At 37.6% G+C, this 15745-nt stretch overlaps 1 pseudogene; it reads right to left on the minus strand.

Annotated features, from left to right (window-relative positions):
- Window positions 1–3820: 3820 nt before the first annotated feature.
- LOC103082792 (polyadenylate-binding protein 4 pseudogene) lies at window positions 3821–5808 on the minus strand (annotated as a pseudogene).
- Between the last annotated feature and the right edge of the window lie 9937 nt (window positions 5809–15745).

Raw genomic sequence — 15745 nt, forward strand, 5'->3', positions numbered from 1 at the left:
ACAGCTAATTTAGGCTGATTTTAATCAATGAGGATTTTATTAGAAATTATTTAAATTTATAATTGGTTATTATTGTTCAGGTCAGTAATAATTTTCTTTATACCAATGCCAACATGATTGGAGGACTTTGAAATTCATTAACACCACTAATGATAGGTGCATCAGATATAGCATTCTAATAAATAAGCTCTGGATTATTACTCCCATGATTCCTTTTACTATTTGCATCAACAACAGCAGAAGTCAAAGCAAGAACAGGGTGAACAATGCACCCTTTTATTAGCTGGTAATCTAATACCTGTAGGCACAATAGATTTAACTATCTACTGCCCTCATCTAATAGGGGTCTCGACAATTTTAGGCACCGTTAATTTATTACTGCAAGTAATTAACATAATGCCACCTTTTACATCACAATACCAGACACCACTTCTTTGATTTCTATTGATTATTGCAGTTTTATTAGTAGTAAGTCTTTCTATAATTGTGGCAGAGATTATCTTAACCAAATGGAATCTTGTGATCCCACAGGAGGTGAAGACCTTAATAACAACATTCATTCTAATTGATTACACATCCTGAAGTACATATGTTTGGAATAATTTCACATATTGTAACATTGTTCAGTAAAAAATTCTTTAGCTGAATAAAAATAGTCTGAGCCACAATATCGATTGGAATTTTAGGGTTTATTATATATCACATTACTATTATACCCTAAGTACTGAAGTAGATATGCAAGCATATCTCATTTCTGCTACTATTATTATCATAATTACTATTATCCAAATAAAGGTAAGTCTTTGACCGACGAGCTATAAGAATGAAGTAATAAATGATCACCAGCTATACTCTGAGCCATAGGCTTTATTTTCCTACTTATTGTGAACAGGTTAACAGGAATTATCTAATTCATTATTATATATTGTTCTACAAGATACATATTTTGTTGTTGCTCATTTCTATCACATCTATCTATAGAAGCAGTATTTATTACATAGGTGGTTTTGTTTACTTATTCCCATTATTTTCAAGATATATGCTATATCCTATATGAGGCAAAGCTGAACAATTATTTTAGATTTAACAATAATTTACTTTTCTTTTCCCAACATTTTCTTGGCCTTTCTGACATGCGGTGGTGATAATTAGCCTATGCAGATGCTAACACAATGTGAACACTCTCTCATCTATGGAATCAGTCCACTAATAGACATGATTATAAAATATTAATAATCTGAGGGTTTTACTTTAAAACAAAAACAGCACTGGAGCTTACGGCAACAGACATTGAGTGACTTCACAGATGCTTTCCAACACATCATGCTTTCAAATAACCCACCAGACAAAATCATAAATATCAAGAAAGGAAGGAATGAAATCTCTCTAATTGGTTTCAAGCCAACATCATAACCTTTATGAGCTTTCTTAGCAAGTAAGATACTATAACCATTACCAATTACCAAAGGTAAATATTACCTAACTCTATCAAAGTTAATTTATAGATTAAAATTGTGTTTTTTGCAGGAAAAAAATGTGTCTCTTAGCATATCCACTGCAGATTTTCAAGGTGTATATGTTCCACTGTAGAATAATGTTATCATTACCATGTCTTATAATAGCATTTCAATTAGCTCTTTAGTATTATATATGTCAAAATAATTAAATAAGGAGGTTACTAGGCTGATGTGGCTCTAATGCTATAACAGCCTACATAAGCAAACCAAAATATAAGCCTATAAATGCCTCAGGGTTACAAATTCAAAATGCTAAAGATAACCAATCACAAACAGCCAAGTAGACTTTAGGTTATAGCCAATCAACAATTTTCTTACTTTGCTTCCCCCTTATCTCTATAAAAGCCTCTCTCCGAGATCCTGTCAGGAGAGTGTACCTAACCACTTTCAGTTTGGCACTGCCCAATTCAAATAGATTTTTGCTCAAATAAATTCTTAAAAAATTTAATGTGCCTCAGTTTATCTTTTAATGGTTCTGATGTCAGAAGAGGGAACTGAAGGAGACTGCTGACAGTCCCAAGAACAAAGATCAAGCAGGCGAAGGTACCTGCTGTGCCCCTTTGAGCTTGCTGCTGTCTTGTTGCCTCTGGAGGTGATGGTAAATTCCTCTCAGATCCTACCTCTGCATTTTTTTCATTATGAGCTTTCTGACGTACAGTTTTTTTTTTTCCCCGCTACTGGCTCTGGAAACTGTCCAGAGCCAGAGTGGATCTGACTTAGAAACGGTACTGGGTACAAGGTTAGAATGTGTCTGACTTAAACTGGACTGGGTCCAGTTTGAGGCCTCAGGGGAATAAAATTTTGTTTTAAGGCTGAACAACCAGGTTAACCTTACCAAAGATAATCTGAATTACAATGGCCACAGTAGAGGATAAGCTTATCCATTTATGAGGTACCGCAGAAGGACGGGGTCTCAGCCAAGCACTCACGATAAAGGGTAGGGGGGAAATTATTTTTCCTCCTCCACAGGTTCTAGTGACCATGGTGGGACCTGCTGGGACACCCCCTTCCCTCCAGAGCCTGCAGATGGGATCTCCCACCCTTCTGATTTGGAATCACTAAGAACAAAGACTTCCCTTGAACTTCATGGAAGGGACCATACCAGGTTCTCCTCACTATCCAAATGACAGCCAAACTTCAGAGACTTGACCCTCAGGTTCACCTCCTCCAATTTAAAAGGTCTCCTTCAGACTCATGGAACTGAACACCAGCTGGAGATCCAAACTTAAAATTGACTTCCAGGGAAGTTTTTCTCCAGAAGCAGATGGCATCTTGAGGGGGACAGCTCTTCCAAAATCATAAATCAGTATCTTCATCTCTAATATGAAATCTTTATTCCTTTTGCTACTTGCTTTTTCTCTCTGTTAATGCATGGGAAGACATTGTTCCTTAACACACAACAAAAGTCTCTAGACTTTCTTCCTAAGGTGCTTTTAGGTAATAGAATTGCTTTAGAGTACTTACTGGCTGAAAAGTAGAAGTCTGTGCCATAGCAAATACCTCCTCTGTACCTGAATCAACACCTCTGGTATTGTAACAAATATGAGAAATTAACAAGCCACTTGGCTAAAACCTGGAGGTTGATATCCTCCTGGTAAATACATTATTTGATTTATTTGATACCAACTGGTTTGGTTCATGAGGGCCCTGGCTAAGCAATATACTTCAGTATCTTGGTATTATCCTCCTCATAGTTATTACTGTAATCTCCCTCCTGAGCTGTGTTCTCTCAAAAGTCTTAAATGCATGTTTGTAGCCATTAGCAGTACCTCAGATGGTCTCAATGAGTTTAGAGAAAGAGAAACAAGGTGAACACAATGAACAGCAAAAACCATTCTTCTATGAATCTGACATCATAACCTATGAGTTTTACAATGAGGCAAGAGCAACTTTACTGTGATGATGAATAAAAGTGGTACTAATACCAATGTTTTTGGTCAATATCTCATGTATTAGAGGATGACTCAAAGTGGGAATTTTTTTTTTTAATGGAGATTTTTTCTGTATTGAGAAACAAGACGGGTACATCAAATAAAACCAATTTCTGGGGGGAAAAAATCAAAACTCACAATAGAAAAAGAAAAGGTTAACACTGTCTGGGCCATATCAGAACCCAGGGAATATATTCGTTTAATTGAAAAATTCTAGGCACTTCATAATTGACCTTTAGATACAAAATGACCTATTAAATTTGCAATCTGTGGTTCTTGGTGCTGAGGTCCATAGGACAAGCTAGGACATCTTCAAACCTTGAGCTGAATTCCATGAGGGTTTACTTGGCTTTTCAATCGGTCTGTCCTTGTCTAAGAGGTAGCAGCAGCGACAGCTTCTGCTGCCCACCTTCTGGGCAGCTTCTTTCTTAGCATGATGAACCTGTAGGACCGCCACAGCTTCATCCACCTTGGAGCAGAGAGACTTGGGGGACTCCAGCATGTGTAGCAGCTCCAAGATGTCAATCTCCAGCAGCATCCCCGTAATCTTCCCAGCCAGATTTGAGTGCATCGTCTGGGTGAGCGGGAACAAATGTTTACCCAGCATCTGCTTCTGTTCCTGGGGGGTGCTGCGGCCAGCATGGCGGCAGTCAGCAGCTCCTGCCCCTGCACGTGAAGCACAGGCTGGGGTGCCTACAGGGGCTGGATGGCAGGGTGAGGGCTGCGGACATTGGAGGCATATTTGTAAGGTGCAACAGCCTGAGGAGCAGCGGCAGCAACAGCAGCACGAGGCGCTAGGTTATGCCCAGCTGTGGGAACACCTCCAGACTGGCAGCTGTCAGTTGGCCCTTGCTGGGAGGCACCAGCCCCACCAAAGTCCATAGCCAAGCGGTCCAGGCATTCAGACCCGACTCTCAGCGGTAGCAGGGAGGCCGCGAGAGACCGGAGCATTACCAGTTGGAGCCAGATGGCGAAGAGCTGGACGACGCCCAGACTGGCGTATAGCACTTGGCATTCCTTGGAAGCCTTGAGGTCTCCCACCTTGCTGCCAGCGTGGATTAGGCCTCATCTGTGCTAACTGGTTAGGTGTATAATATGGAGGTCTTCCCTGAGCCTGTGGAACTGCTGGCACAAAGTAGACCCCAGCTGCAGGCTGGAACTGATTTAAGATGGCATTTGTGGAGATCTCTCCACTCTCATCCTGGCCACCCACTGCATATATTGGTTGGTCAGGTGAGCCTTTCTCTCTTCCTTTCTCTGGGCCAGGGCAACATACAGTGGCTTGGAGCCCACGATGTGTCCGTTCATCTCTGTGACTGCTTTGGTTGCCTCTTCAGGGGATGAGAAGCAAAGCCAAACCCTTTGCTTCTCCCATCCTCCAGCATCACCTTGGCACTGGTGATTGATCCAAAAGGAGAAAACTCTTTCCTTAACTTCTCATCATCAATGGTGTCATCCAAGTTCTTAATGTAGGGATTCACTCCCTGATAGCGACTAATTCTCTCCTGTTTCAGCTGTTCAAATTTTCGCTTTAACACGGCCTGCCATTCCACTTTCTTCTGTGCACAGCCGATGAAAATGACTTTCACACTGATTTCTTTTCCATTCATCTCTTCCACGGCCTTATTGGCATTCTCGTGTTTTTCATAACTCACAAAGCCAAAGCCTTTGGATTTCCCACTGGGATCTCTCATCACCTTGACACTTAAGAGTCTTACCAAACTGGCTGAATAGCTCTTTCAGATTCTCATCATCCACCTCTTCCCCAAAGTTTTTGAAATAAACATTGGTGAATTCCTTAGCTTTGGCTCCAAGCTCAGCTTCCCACTCTTTTCGAGACTTGAATCTGCCCACAAACACTTTGCAGTCATTGAGGAATGCCGTTCACCTTCTCGATGGCCTTGACGGCAGCCTCCTGGGTCTCTAAGTGGACAAAGGCATAACCCTTAGAGCCGTTCTCATCACGCACCACCTTGCAGGACAGAATGTTTCCAAAAGCAGAAAAAGTTTCATAAAGTGCCTTGTTATCTATAGATTTGTCCAGGTTCTTGATGAAGACATTTCCCACGCCAAATTTTCTCAAAGAAGGATCCCTCTGAGACCACATAATACGGATTGGCTTTAACTTAATCATATCAAAGTTCATGGTATCCAAGGCCCGCTCAGCGTCTGCCGGCTGCTGGAAGTTGACGTCGGCATAACCCTGGGAGCGGCAGGTAATCATATCGTGGCAGACCCGGATGGACAGCACAGGCCCCGCAGGACTGAACTTTCCATACAGGATGGCCTCGGTGATGTCCGAGCGCTGGGCACCCACGTGCAGGAGGCCATGGGGTATAGCTGTTGGCCGCAGCGTTCATTTCCCCAGCCCCCAGCACTCTGAGCCCCACCAGGAGGGCTTCTTAGACGGACCACACAGGACAAAGGGGGCTCCGCTCCGAGCCATGGCCCGTGCCGTGGCTCACAGGTAGCAGTGAAGCTCAGAGAGGCTGGAGTCAGCTCCAAGGTCGGGAGAGGAGTTCAGGGACGGCTCGGACGAAACTGAGACTGCCAAACCGCAGACAAACAGCTCTCAAAAACAATATGGCCCTACCTGGGAGTTTGTAATTTTCAGCTGTCCTGGTCTTGAAGCTCCCAATTTCAAAAAATGAAGAAAATTAAAACGAGGACTGTCCTCCAAATTACAAAAATTCTTCCAGAGGAAACCTAGTGGTGCCCACAGCGGCCTCTGGAACGTGCGTTTCTCTATAAATATGGGCCTCGGGCTCCTGGCGGTTTAAGATTACAGCAGCCCGGAGAAGAGGTAAACCAACTATTTGTCGGTGCCGACTCAGCAAGCCCCGGGCGCCGGAGCGCGCAGCCGCCTCCCACACCGGGCCGGCAAAGGGCAGCGCGGACACGTGAAGCGCAGAGACCGGCACGCGGGGCGGAAGGTGGCGGGCCGGCGTGGGCGGAGGCACGTAGAAGCGGGCATGCGAGCGGCTCACCACCGGACCGATGGACGTGGACCGACAGACGCCCAGGTGCGGCGGCGGCGGCGGCGTCCGGCAGGCCGGAAGCGTGCAAAAGTGACTTCCCCACGGGTTCTCCGAGGAGGATTCGCTCTTTTTTCTTTTCTTTTTTTTTTTTTAAGAAATTAAAGCGTTTTCAGTTTGTTTTATCTTTTTCTCTTTTTTTTTCTTCAGGCTGCTAGGCCCGAAAGCAGCCGAGGCTGTGGCGACCCGGGGTGGAGAGATCAAAGAGGGAATTATTAATTAAACAAGGAGATTATTAGATTGATGTGGCTCTAATGTGACAGCCTATGTAAACAAACAAAAATCAATTAATGCCTCAGGGTTATAAAATCAAAACCTAAGGACAACCAGTCAGAAACAGCCTATTAGACTCCAGACTATAGCCAATCAATAATTTCCTTACTTTGCTTCCACCTTTTCTCTCTAAAAGCCTCTCCCCAACCTCCTGTTGTGAAGCACTCCTAGCCACTTCTGATTTGGCACTGCCCAATTCAAATCAATTTTTGCTCAAATTCTTATTTTTTTTAATATGCCTCAGTTTATCTTTTAACATATATTATACATCTAATATTAATTTTAATATTAACTCACAAAAGCACAACAGGTGCTTAAGAATTAGAAACGGTATAAGCCACCTTACCTTTGATTATCTTAATTCTTATTATTCTTCCATTATTATTTAATTATTGGGAAAAAACAATAGCCCATTCGTAACCATAGAAACAAAAGGATGCCAATGAATGGAATTTATGATTATATAGACTATGAAGGTCTTAACTTTGATTGACTTATAACTCAGAGAATTTTATTTCCTAGAAATTGATAGTCATGTAATAATCCTCATAGAACTGCCAATCTAAACATTAGCCTCATCAGAAAGTATGGTCCATCCATGAGCTATTCCTTCTTTAGGTTTAAAAACAGTTGCTTTTCCAGGACAAGTAAAGTGAGAAGCATTAACATCTACTAGAAGCGGTCTTTATTAAAAAAAAAAAAATTATGGATCTGAAATTTTGTGGTTAAAACCATAACTTCATAGACATTGTGCTTGAGACAGTATGTTTAGAATACTTTGAGAGTTGATCCACATCAATAATGTAAATTCCTATCAGTAGCCTCAATCATGTTTATTATTTGAATACTTCTTACAATTTTAGAGTTTATAGTTGTCCTAATTTAATCACGCCTTCACCCCTCTAGGAAGCTTATAATTACAGAAAATACCTAATGACTTGCCACACATATGCTTACTGTGTAATAAAGTTAAGTTCCTGTCCATTAAAGGGGGCCTTATCTGCACTGTTAAAGATTCCATTTTAAATCATTAACTCTATTAATACTCAGACTATTAAACAATGTACTAACAGTTTGTTATTAATGAAGGGATAGTGTCTAAGAAGATACTTTCCAAGATCCCCATACATCAGTTGTAAAAAAAGAACTTTAATATGAAATAATTCTCTTCAATGTACTAGAAATATTTTATTGCAGGATATTTTTGAGCTTTTGAGCTCTCAAGTGCAGCCCTTCTGCCAAAATTTGACAGAGGCTAATCATTAGCAAGAATTAAACTACTAAACTGCTAAATTCATTAGAAGTATCATTTCTTAACATTTTTCCCTTTCCAGCTGCTTGTAGTATCTATCACCGGAGCCCCCATGGTCTAAAGGAAATACACAGAAAACAAATATTACAAACACTATTTATCATCATAGATGTTTATATTTGACCTATTATGAAACATCATACACTAATCATGATGGCATCTATGACTCAGTATTACTTCTAAAAAATGGATTTCACGGAAATGGTAAAACATTCCCCAATTATATGTTTTATATGGCAAATAAATTTTTACTTTACATCTGTTCACTTCAATTTTGAAACTGACCCTAAAGCTGACCCTTTTAATTATTATCTATTTCTTTATATAACAGTGTACTGATACTGATCCTATTTTTGTTGTACTAATTAGTACAACCAACTCAGGACTATTTAACAATATTAGCATCTATATTAGTAATTTCACATTCTGGTTACCAAAATTACTACCAATATACAGAAAAATCAAATCCATATTAATTTGTATTTGAAAATCTAGAACTGTCCCTCTTACAATTTACAACAAAATGTTTCCTAGTCTCAATCGAATTTTTACTGTCTGGCCCCATATTTTATTTCTACTAACACTACCTTGGGACTTTTTAAGATATCAACCTATAGATGAAGTAAATAAATAAAATGGTAAATAAATAAATAGATAAATAAATAAATGCTATTCTTATACTATGAGTCACAGACTCAACCTACAAATTAGTTCAAAAAAGATTTATAAGAGTAAAGTTATGTAGTTTAACAATAAGACAAATAATTTTGACACAGATTATGGGTTATAACAATTACCTAATAACTATCAATATAAACTTCTCACTAGCATTTATAATAGTTCTTCTAAGTCTTTTAATTTATCCCATGTAACTTCACTACAATGTTTAATGGGCATAATATTATGTTTGTTTATTATAATGCTTTTTGAAAAGTAAATGTTAACCTAACATCAAGCACTACATCTTATATATTTGCACCCCAGAAAGCTGCTATAGGCTAAACACTTCTTGTAAAAGTAGTTGGTATATGTACAGTTTTTTACATCAAAATTCTCAACCCATTTCAACTTTAAAAATTGCTTTCCTACCTTAAGTATGATGCCTCAAAACAAAATCTGAATTAACTATCTCCTAAAACCTCGTTTAATAAATTTATTGCATAAATAAATAAGTTTAATACCTTATTAAACTATTTTTCAACTCACTATCCACACCCTTACCAGTAGGTATAAGCTAGTTACCACCATTAATATTAACTGCTAGCCAATTTCACCTAATCAAAAGTAACTGAAATCCCAAAATAATGCTATATTTCAATATTTAGTTTAGTTCAAATAATTTTAATCAAACATTTACTAACACAAATATTACCCTGTTCTACATATTATTTGAAGCAATAGTACTTCCAACACTTAATATTGTCATTTAATTGAGAAATAAGACGAAACAAACACAGAATTCCACTTTTCATTCTCTATATAACAGGATTCTTTTCACTTTTAGTAGCACTGATTTACATCCAACACCACAGACTCAATAAATTTACTTGTAATATAATGCTGTACTCCCAAGTAATCCCTAAAGGTGATCTAATAAATTACTATGACTAGCACGCATAATGACATTTATATTAAAAAATACCCTTATAGAGATTATATTTTTGACTACCAAAAGTACATATCAAAGCATAAATTACCACAATTACAGAATGAGAGTATAGAGACAGGGCCTGTATAATTTTTTAATAACACTCTGCCTTACTATGCCTGAGAAAATGTCTTCCACTAATAGAGATATAATAAATTATTTAAATATTGATTAATTAAAATGTGTTAATTAGCTTATTTTATCCAATCGCTTTTGGAAAACATTTCTTTTGAATTCCTATCTTTCTAGGCTTTAATTAATCATTAAAATTAGAAGATATACATACTAGCCACCCCTCATCTCAACAATATTCCAATTGGTTATGCTCCCTGTACCCACTTACAAAGAAAATTCTCAATGATGTTACTATAGAAGGATCAAATTTCCCATACCATTCCTCATTCTATGCATATGAAAATCTGAACAGGTGGTTATCACTAAAATCAGCAATTTAAATTATTAAATAAAACTATTCCCTTATTATTTTAGCCTCAGCTTCTGCTCAGTTTAAATGCAGTAGGATTCTGATCTCAGCTGTGGGGACATAGGTGTCAGTGAGTGTCATGGATTCATGTTTTAAATAAATAGCTTGATTTCTATAACCTGAGTGTCCCTAGTATCCTCAGACATGCCTGCACATGTCTGAACAGCAAAAAGAAAAAGAATCCCTCTTGTTCTGGCTCTTTCCTTTAATGATTTTCCAGGTGTACCTAATCACGTAATCATCATGAGGGCAAAATTCTCTAGTGAATTCATTAACACTAAATAGGAAAGAATGTTTTCCTAATAACAATGATCTTAATCCTGTTCTAAGCAAAATGCTCATAATTATGAATTAGGGATAAAAGTGAAGAAAAAGCGAGTATACTATAATGCAAACACTTAATTCGAATGTCACAGGGGATTTGCATTGCTAAAGATAATGTACATTCTACATGCAAAATGGTAAGCTGTTTTTCATAAGAACTGTTATTATGGTTTCTCATTTAATAATATAATACTGGTACTTACTCATCTTTTAAATAACAACGAAACCTAATTGAGGGCTGTAAAGTAAATAACTAGCTGACAGTCACTTATCATTCTTGCTAAGGCAAGTCTTTATCAGTCTACTATAAAACTCTTGTATTTTTATTTGATCCAAGTGTTTTACTTTTATACTCACATTCCCTATACAGAATATTCTTATCTTTCTTTCTAATCTTTCTCAACTCTTTACTATTGGCATAGTCTAACTTAGAATTAACATTAATTAGTAAATATATTCTCAACATTAAAGTGTATATACTATTTACTGACAACCAGAATTTCTTGGAAACCTCAAACTTAAATTTCTACACATCTTACCTATAACCAGAACCATTGGTATGCAAAACTTTGGTAATGAGTTTTTCTGTCCTAACCCACAGATGTCCAGTAATTCCACCTAAAATGCTAGATCCTACTCATACTGTTAATCTCTTTCTCCATTGGTTTTCTACACCCATAGTACATATCCAGTGGTGTAGGCAGATGGCAAAACCTTTACAGACTAGTGGCTGCTGAAATGGCTGCTCTTCTCCTTAGAGGTAATGGAATCCTTCCTGAGTTCTCTATTATTTTCTTCTAACAGAGAAAAACAAACAATAAAAATAAAATAATGTAAACAAAGCCACAAGATCTTAAGTCTCTGAGTAAGACTGTATGTAAGCAATGTGAACAATCCCATACATAGTAGAAAGAAGGCTGTTTTGGAGAGTGAGTGTGGCAACTCACTCAGTTCTAATTCCCAGCGAGGGAGCAGGGAGGTCCTCCTGAGTAACAATCAGCCAGGGCTTGTTTTTAGCACATCTGTATTATTTGAGCATTATAATTGTGTTATCCATATATTTTGGATTCCCTTTTTTTTTTTTTCCTTTGAGTGTCATGAAATGAGAGCATGTTAAATTCTCCAATTAAATGATACAAATTTTCAAGATTTTTTTTCTGTAGAAACATCAATTCTATAAATTCTTGAGACTCTGTAATTGTTTCTGTTATATATTGTTATGAAGAGATCAGATAGGTGAGCAAGAAGGAACAACACAAGCTGAAGACAAGCAGCCATTGTTACAGGTAGAAAATGCGAGAGTATACTGTGTGCCTGGGAGCCAAATGGAGAAAATATTTTAAGCAGGAGGATGTGATTGGTTGTGTCAAATGTTACTGATAAGTCATGTAAAAAGAGGACTTAGAACTGACCTTTAAACATAGCAATATGATGGTTATTACTGGCCTTTAACAAGAGCTGTTTCAGTGGAACCATGAGAATAAAAAGCTTAAAAGAAGTTGGTTCAAGAGAGAATGGGAGAGGAAGAATTGGAGATTGCAAGTATACATAACTCTTTTGAGGAGCTTTCTTAAAAGGGAAGAGAAAAATGGGCAACATTTGGAGAAGAATGTGAGGTCAAGTAAAAAAAAATAATAAAATGGGAAAATTAATGGCATGTTCTTATCCTGATAGGAATAACCCCCAAAAAGAAAAACTTGGAAATGGAGGAGAGAAAGAAACCAGTTGCTGGAGAAGCTTCCATGATTAAGAGATGATGCATTCTAGTACATGAGGGGAAGGGCTGACACTAGCTAAAAGCACAATTTTTTCCTAATGATAGAAGTGAGGGAGAGTACACAACACATGTGTAGAAAAGTTAATTTAAAAGTGGATCTAAATGCTAACGAGTTAAGAGGCAAGGTCATCATCTGACAGTGAGAGGAGAGGAGGAGGCTTAGAGATTTGAGAATGAAGCCAGAAAATGATAGTTTAAGAGAGAAGAGAAAATGGACTAAGGAAATGTGGTACAATTATTACTCTGTTATTTTTTTCTCCTTTCTAATATTAAATAAGAACAGGTCAATTTTATCAAACTTAATATTTGAAAAAGAAATACAATTAAATTTAAAAAAGGAATAAAGAAAGAAAAGAAAAAAGTACTTTCAGTGTATTCTATTTAGGTCTCCTTCATGTCTACTTGAATATCATTTGAATTCTCCCTAAGGTACCATAGGGCTGGATGTTGTAGATTTTGATTAGCAGTTCAGAGAGCAGAAAAACACTGTTAAGAGAGACTAATAAAGTGGACATTCACAACTGGGGAAATAAGTTTCTGCTTTCTCTCTTTCTAATTCTGTCTAGAGACAGTTTTAAGTATGAAAATTGTAGAAGTCAGCCCACAAGATGGACTCCAATACTTACTGTCTCCTTGTATTCATATTTTTATCTAGTTTCTTTCCATATTGAATCTGGACTGGCCAAGAAACATGGTAGAAGTGTGATTTCCAAGGCTAGGCCATAAAAAGCATTGCAATTTCTGCTTTGGTTTTCTTGGATTGCTCAACTCTGCAGAAAACCCATCATGATGTCAGGATCTTCAAGCAGCCCCATGGTGAGGCCCATGTGAAAAGTAAAGCCTCTTCATAATACCCGGTACCAATATGCCAGCTTTATAACAGAATCACCTAAAAGTGGATCCTTCAGCTCTAATGAAACTTTCAGGTGGCTGCAGCCCAGCCCATATCTGGCTGCATGCAACCTCAGGAGAGACACTGAGCCCAAAATTCCCAGCCAAATCCTTCAAATTCCTGATCCAGAGAAACTGTGAAAGATATCAAATTATTATAGTTGCACAGTTAAGACATTCGTACTTGGAAGATTTGTTACTAAGCACTAGATAACTAATAAAGAAAAATTTATCCTATTGGAGAGACATGTGACCTGGTGAGATTTCATGGTAAAGAAAAGTCCTATAGCTCAATAATTTTCTCATTTCTTCAGACTGTATGCACTGCTGGTAAGAATATGTTGGAATTTGGCTCCAGATAGGTTGGACTCTCCTTCTCTTAAATTCTCACAGTTTTTCCCCCACCTCACATTTATTTTTTGACTCTAGATAAACAAGAGAGTTGTCTTAATCCCTTTAACATGAATTCTATGCTTCAAAGTACTTTAAAAATTCCATGCTGATATCAATGTAAATATACCACATAGACTATAGAGGTAAAGAATATTAAACATCTACCATATAAAAATGATCTATTATTACTTTGGAAAATCAGAAACAGGGAGAATATAAAATATGCATTTTAAGCTATATTAAAAAATAGCAAGGTATATTAGCAATATGCAAAGAGGAACATAAGATCACTCAGACTGACTGGAAGTCTAAGATTATCAATAAAGTAAGCTAATAAAATCATACACCTCCCCAATTGCTGATACACTCTAGGGGGATCATCTTCTGAACAAAAATAAGCCATAAAAGGAAATCAAAGGTATTAAATAAACTGAAGAGAGTATTAAAGCAAAATACAAAATGATGATATAGCACTATTTTTAAGAAATCCAGGAAATCCTTTTTATTTCATAGAGAGCTGCATCTTGTCAATATTTTAAGATTAAATATTTTGACTTCTTCACTATCTCTTCCTACTTACCATGAGAACTTCTGAATACTATGCATTCAATCATTAAACATTTATTGAGTGCCTACTATATGCCAGGCATATTTCAAGTATGGGGTATAGATCAGCGAATAAGAAAGACAAAGGTTCATCCTTTATGGAGCTTAAAACTAGTAGAGAAAAGCAGTAAACAAACATACTATTACATCAGATAGTATTAAATGCCATGAAGAAAACAAAGACAAAGTGATACAAATTTGAGATGGATGGTCTATTTAAAAGCATATGGTCAAAATCTAACACAGGCAGTACTGTTAAATGTAAAATAAGTATAAATTTGATTCTCAATGCTTGAGTGCATGAACTCTCTCTCCCCATGTTCCAAATCAAGTTCAACTTGGCTTTGGACTTCCTTATCTCTGTCCTCTCCTTGAATGCTTAATGAGAAATTCAGTCAGTCATTTTGTAGGAGACCCTTTCCCTTCCATAGAGTCACACAGGATTCCATACTTAATAACTTTGGAAAGCTTAAAAAAAGACCACAGATCTCTATGTCATGGTCTCCACAAAGATGTTCATTGTCTGAGGCTGCATGGACCATTCAAAGTCATTACAGTGCTGATGCTCTGGGAAAATCCCAGCTTTTTCATTGTTGTGATTCCCAAGGTTCTACAACTTAAAATTTCAGTCTCCAATAATCCAAATATTCCTTTAAACGCTCCTACCACCTCTGGGTCAGAGTGGAAGTGGGGAGTGCAGGTTTGTTTCAAACCTCAAAGCACCCAATTTACAAGATTTAGGGAATAGATATGTTCTCAGAGTCATTTCTCTCTTTTTTTCAAAACCTAGAATTCAAGCAGTCTCAGACAGTCCAGCATTTATTTCCCTAAGCCTATTATCTATTCATTGAGAATAAGGGAAAAAGAGTCCCTAGGGAAAAAGGCAAAGAATACCTGTCATTCTTTCTTGGTAAACCCATGGAAAGGTACCAGAGCAAATTTCTCAACCAGGTTATCTGCCACAGATAAGATAAAGAAGGATTAAATCACCTTCTTCCATTTTTATAGAATTACTCTTGTCAGAATTGAGGAATTGACTACTAGACATTGCAGTGTATTTGCAGCAAGACAGAGTAGTCTGGAGAAAAATGGGGACATGGTGCTAGACTTACAAGGGAAGTCAATTTGTACTGGCATGGCTTGTTGTAAAAGGCATAGAAATCTCTGTTCTTTCTGAAGGTAAATATTTGAAAATGGGGAATGACATGAAGTATCAAAGAATCTCAATATTCTTTAGAGCAAAGCAGTCAAGGCCTGGATGCCCAGACAGCAAAATAGAAGGTCTCTTTAGGTATGCTCAAGAAGAACCATGACTAGAAGCACTGGACTTGGGATCAGGGGTCAGACTACTAGTTTTAGGGAAAAATTGACAAGAACAAGACTGGATTTCTCAACAGGTTCTTGGCAAAGAAGATTTTTACAAACAAGCAAATTAGTATGGATTGTTTTACATGGAGTACAAGATAGAATACAACTTAGACATTTTGACAAGGTGGGTAAAGGCTAATAACACCAGGTCTCATGGCATTGTTTAAGACCACCCTTTGTAGGGAA

The sequence above is a fragment of the Lipotes vexillifer genome, unplaced genomic scaffold, assembly GCF_000442215.2.
Source record: "Lipotes vexillifer unplaced genomic scaffold, Lipotes_vexillifer_v1.1 scaffold110, whole genome shotgun sequence".
In the NCBI taxonomy this organism is placed as follows: domain Eukaryota; kingdom Metazoa; phylum Chordata; class Mammalia; order Artiodactyla; family Lipotidae; genus Lipotes; species Lipotes vexillifer.